The following is a 5,619-nucleotide window of genomic DNA, read 5'->3' on the forward strand; positions in this document are numbered from 1 at the left end:
CACCGGCGGGTGCCACTATCCCTTCCTGGAGGGCGTCGGGAGTAGCTATCCCCCACCTCCCTCCGCGTACTGGGGAAACCCTAGGACTTGTCCGGGCAACAACGTCGTCGGCGTCGCATCCCTTTTTGGAGGTGCTGCTTAGTTCGCGGTAGTTCAGAGCCTTGGGCTGTGGTGGTTTGTTTCCGGAGGGCAGCGGTCGTGGGTCATCCGCGCTTTGTCGAGCTGCCGTTGTTGGCATTCTGTCTTCTTCTTTTTCTTTGGGCTTGTTGTGCTGCTCGCCCCAGCATTGCGATGTGTACTTTGGTGGTTTGCTTTGGAATACAAAGCGGGGGGAAACCCTTTTTCGGTAAAAACCAATGTTCCACCACCGAACTGCCACCGAAGAAGGAACAAATGCACAGAAAGATGAGTCATGAGAACTACTCGCTCCATTTAGTGGACCAGGACAGCACTATCACTCAATCTCCATAAACCTTTTTTCTGTAATATCGACCTAATTGATGATGAACCGTACATGGTTTAGTTCGTGGTACAGAAATATATATTATATAGGCCCTAAATTTACTGAAGGCAGTGTAGAACCATAGTAGTATTGATAACTGCTGGTATAAACAACTTACAATATGACACCAAAAAGAAAACAAAACACTACAGCCTATACAGAGAAGATACTAAATAACACTCAAACTGAGCGGAAAGGGAATAAAACTTCTAAAATATCATAGGCCTTGCCTCCATTACATGCAATACAGAAGCATAGTAGCTGCTAGCTGATGGTATAAAAAGCTAACACATCTTACAATATGACATAAACAGAAAAGATAGTAAACAACGTTCAAGCACAGCAGAACAAAGAATCAGAAGAGTGGGATAACTTCAAACTATAAAAGAAGCAAGACCAGACATATAGTGGCATGCCATGTCAAAGGATGGTATTCTCGAACCTATCAGCAAAGGGATTCGCAACAGATAAATCATGAGTATGCTTGTTATCATGGAACCAAGCCTAATCCCAACAGAAATATCGTTTGAATTCAAATCGAGCATCTAGAGAAGCTCTGTTGTCCATTTGCAACCGTCTATGTTGATTAGACATCCATTTTTCACTGGGGCTGTTGAAGGCTATACATATCATTTGTTCTAGCACCATTGCATTGAAGATGAAAAAATTGGCAAAATCCACATCAGGCTTGTTGCCACGGTAGTTCTGCAAGACCACTTTTTTTGAGATGGAGCGTAAGGCATTCAATTGGATCCAATGGGTCATATTTCCGCACATTTTTCATGCCTCTCTGTAGGTGCGACTGGAGATGGAAATAATAAACAATGTAAAGGCAGTTGGTTAATCGACTAGAGCAAAAGTTAGTCATGCTGATGCTGCCAGTTAAAACAAGCAGAGACGAGTACTCACAATGATGTACAGCCTCTCTAAGCAGGGAAAGCACTTGAGGAAGCCAATTACTGCATTGAGATCAGGGCCAGCAGAGTCGATAACCAAAAACTTCACCGTGTGCATGATGGTTGTCACGCTGATAGCAGGCATTTCCTGAAGAAAATGGCAGACAGAATAAGAACAATAACCTTTTTATGCAGATAATAAGAAGAATAACCTTTTTAGGTATGAATTCAGATGGCATGACTCTGGAAACCTGTTGTTTACCTGAAAATCAGTGGTTCCAATATGGAGTTTGGATGTGCCATTTGACAGCAAAACCGTCGTCTCTGCAGCTTGGGTGCTTTGATGATCTGGACTGTCGAGGGACCATAGTCTGGAGAGAGTGGCAGCAACCTCTCAAGGCAAGGGGCGTCGTCGATGGTCAGGTCATGACAAGCAGAAAAGCCTATGCTCCTAAGAGTAGGGGAGCTGATTCGGAGGCGGCCCACGCCAACATTATTTTTCAGTAAGAGGCTTTCCAGTGAAAAGCAGCCAGAGAGCAGGCTGTGCAGAGCGTCCCCCGAGATGGTGACCTCGTGCGTGGTGAGCTGTCTGAGGTGCGGAAAATTCAGAGATGACGCAGACAAGTCCGAGATGGTGACCTTGTACATGGCGAGCTGCTTGAGGTGCGGAAAATTCAGAGACTCGGCAGGCAGCTTGGGGAAATAGCAGTAGCTGATTCTAGCGACGCGGAGTGTCGGTGCGAAGCGGAGAGCGGACTATGGTATCGGGGGCGGCGGGGTCGTCCGCGGCCAGCATGGGAAGCCTGGGGGGTCGTAGCCGAAGCTGAGCTCTTGGAGGTCGGCGAGGGCCTGGGAACGAAGCCAGCCGTCAATCTTGCCGTGGTAGCGTTCATGGAGGCAGGGGAGCGAGAGGCGAAGGGCCGGGCCGGGGTGATCGGCGAGGATCTTCGAGATGTGGACGACGCGCTTACCCTCCTAGCCAGAGAGGCCATCACCGATGAGGTTGAGGGGCGCGGAGCGCCAGAGGGGCCGCCACCGGCGGGCAAGGACCTGCGTGCGGGCGCCGTCCTTGGTGGGGAGGAGAGAGATGATGGTGCACAGGAGGTCGTCGGGGAGGGCGTTGATGAAGTCGAGGCCGACCCCGTCCCTGGCCCTGCCGCTCTCCGCTGGCGGTTCTTGCTCGTCCCGTCGGTCCAACTTGCGCTTCTTGAGGTTGTGCGCCGCCGGCGACGGCGGCGGCGGCGCATCCATTGATTCACAGCGCGGGACGGCTTTGCGGCGCGTGGCTTGGGGGATGATGGTGGCGGTGAGATTGGAGAATGGGGAACGAGGGATTCGGGAGATTGGTTTTTATGGGCGGAAGAAATAGCGGGAACTGACGAAGGATTTTGGCGCGCCCAATTTCAAAGGTCTCGACGCGGTTAAAAGGGATTTTGACGCGCCCAATTACAATTAGCGAGCGCCCTGGGGTTTTCGGAAATGCGCGGTCCGTTTAATGTTTTCATTCACGGGGTTCCCGGGAACCTTTTATTTCATACTTCCTCCATCCTAAAACAAGTGTTTCGATTTTGTATTAAATTTAGTACAAAATTGTATCAAAGTTGAGACACTTATTTCAAAAATAAATAAATGTAGACACCTATTTTGAGATGGAGGGAGTAGAATTTAAAAGAACAGATATGTTGAAACTCAGTTTAAAATTAGAAAAAAAAAATTTGAACGTGTAATTACTTTAGAAAATGTTCATGTATTTTAAAAAATATTCATAGAACTTATAATATGTTTGTATTTAAAAAAATTGGTCACATAATTTTAAGAGCTTTCATGTTTTAAAGTAACCATTTCATGTCATTTTTTAAAAAGTTCATGTATATTTTAAAAAACTTATTCTAAAAAATGTGTTCTATTTTAAGTAATTACCATATAATTTAAAAAGTTTTCATTTAATTTTGGAAAAAGTGATCACTTTTTTAAAACCTTTACGCAATTAAAAAATGTTAACATATTTTTTACATGTTTGAATAATTTTGAAAAGGTGATCACATATTCTGAGAAAGTGTTTGTGTAATCTCTACTAAGCTGTAAAGATTTTTCTTTAGTTTTTGTTCGTGCTGGGAAATTTCAGTTCATTGTTGCACCAATCATGTCGGAACCAAATTTATTTTCATTGTTTCAATCCAATTCGTTGTTAGAGGGAAAGGCTGGGCCTTGAAGTGAAGGAGAGGCAAATATAGTTCTGCTCGTTGTTCAATTGGCTATTGATTTGAAGGGATTATATAGGTCCACATAATTTTGTACCGAGCATTACCAAATGCCGAAGATTTATATTCTGTGTTGTTTTACCTAGTTGCCAATATTATTGTGCAATTTTTCTTCACCATTGTAAACAATTTTTGTTTGCTTAGTAGAGATACATAAATTCATTTGAGACAAGGTAAAGTAAACAGAGATTAGAGGCCTACCTTGGGCGCTTTGACGTAGGCACTTGCAACAGGAGGCTGACTGGATAATGAGAAATGTTGAAGTAGTCCGAGGAAAGACGTACACTGGTTGTGTGTGTAATGGTTCTACCTTACATAAATAGTTTCTCCTTCTTTCTAAAATCTTGCATGGGTTAATTCTATAAGTATCTTGAATTTCTGATGTGCTTTGAACATCCACGTACAGTACCTGATAGTTGAGAGTTTAACCTGCTTCAAACTCTTGGAGCTGGTTAGAAGAACCTAAGTTGTTAATGTGGTAGTTTCAAGGTTTCCGTTTCTAATCAAATGTGAGGGTACAACTATTCTGAAGAGTGATTCATGTAAAAAATAAAGATCTTGTTGACACCTGATTTTGGCAAGATACAGATTGCAATGAAGATGGTCTCGAGTGAATGAGTTTTCAGCATAAAAATATTCATGTCACTGAGTGGAACCACTTTGATGTTTCGGTTATATTCGTTCGACTTTATCTTACGGACCGAAACTATACTCCGAGTGGCATAGTTCAATGTTCCGAGTGGTTTTTTGCCAATCACGTCTTTAAGATGACCTCGGATGAAGGAGCACTCTTAAGGAATTGTCTTCGTCTCGTCGAGGCAATCGATTTTGATATACAAATCATCTCAATCTGAGTTCATATGCAAAAGTTAGAGGCAACATACTGCAGACTGAACCTCAACGGAATTATGGCGCGAGGTGCCAGACACTTGTCTGATAGGTTGCGCGAGTAATTCGGCCATCAATAAGGCCTTTAATCGAAAAACCTTCAACATGGAAAATTTTCGTCTCGTCGAGCCGATCGATTTTCATATATAATTTGTCTCAATCCGAGATCATATGAGGCCTGGAGAGACAAATCAATATCGGGCTATGTTTTCAGTCGGAAATCCGAGTGAAAAGTTTACCATCTGAGTGAAAGTTTACGGTCGAGTGAAAGTTTACGGTCGATGAAATTTTACGGTCGAGTGAAAGTTTGCTAACCAGATGAACTTATTATTATCCAAGTGGAAATATAGTCATCCGAGTGAAAATATGATCACCCGAGTGAAATTGTCGTTTAGCTGAAAATATTTCGAGTGAAAAGATTACCATCGAGACGAAAACTTGCCGATTGAATAAGATAGTGCCTTCCGAGTGGAAATATAGTCATCCGAGTGAATAAGATAGTGTCTTCCGAGTGGAAATATAGTCATCCGAGTGGAAATATAGTCATCCGAGTGAAAGATTGTCTTCCGAGTGAAAAAGTCCAATCGGACGACCCGAGTGAAAGTATCTAATATCCGAGTGGATGAGCTCAAGTCCGAGTGAAATTGAACATGTGCTCGAAAGTTTATCAAAATGACCTTGGATGAAGAAGTGTTCAATACAAAAGTTGTGTGTATCATCAAGACGGTAAACTTTGATTTTGGAGTCATCATCATCAGAGATAATATATAGCCTACAAATTCACTACGAGACTCGGATAATCCAGTCTACTGCAAGACCGAGTCCGACTGGAAGATAAAGATGACCTCAAAAAGTATTCAAGATGGCCTTATTTGAAAAAGTGATCAACATGGGAGTTGTTCGTATCGTCGAGGCACATATGTTTGATATTTGGGCCATCTCGATCGGAGATCATATGCACGCCCGGCGGCCCGCGCAAGAAGGAAGACAGAGTTTGGGCCAGATTCAGACTGAATCCGAGTTGGAATAGAATTAGGACTCTAGGACGTGAATTGATGTAATTTTTCTTGTA

At 43.4% G+C, this 5,619-nt stretch overlaps 1 pseudogene; it reads right to left on the reverse strand.

Moving 5' to 3' along the window:
- Nucleotides 1-887: 887 nt before the first annotated feature.
- On the reverse strand, nucleotides 888-2,649 carry LOC119333995 (annotated as a pseudogene).
- Between the last annotated feature and the right edge of the window lie 2,970 nt (nucleotides 2,650-5,619).

The sequence above is a fragment of the Triticum dicoccoides genome, chromosome 7A, assembly GCF_002162155.2.
Source record: "Triticum dicoccoides isolate Atlit2015 ecotype Zavitan chromosome 7A, WEW_v2.0, whole genome shotgun sequence".
Classification (NCBI taxonomy): Eukaryota; Viridiplantae; Streptophyta; class Magnoliopsida; order Poales; family Poaceae; genus Triticum; species Triticum dicoccoides.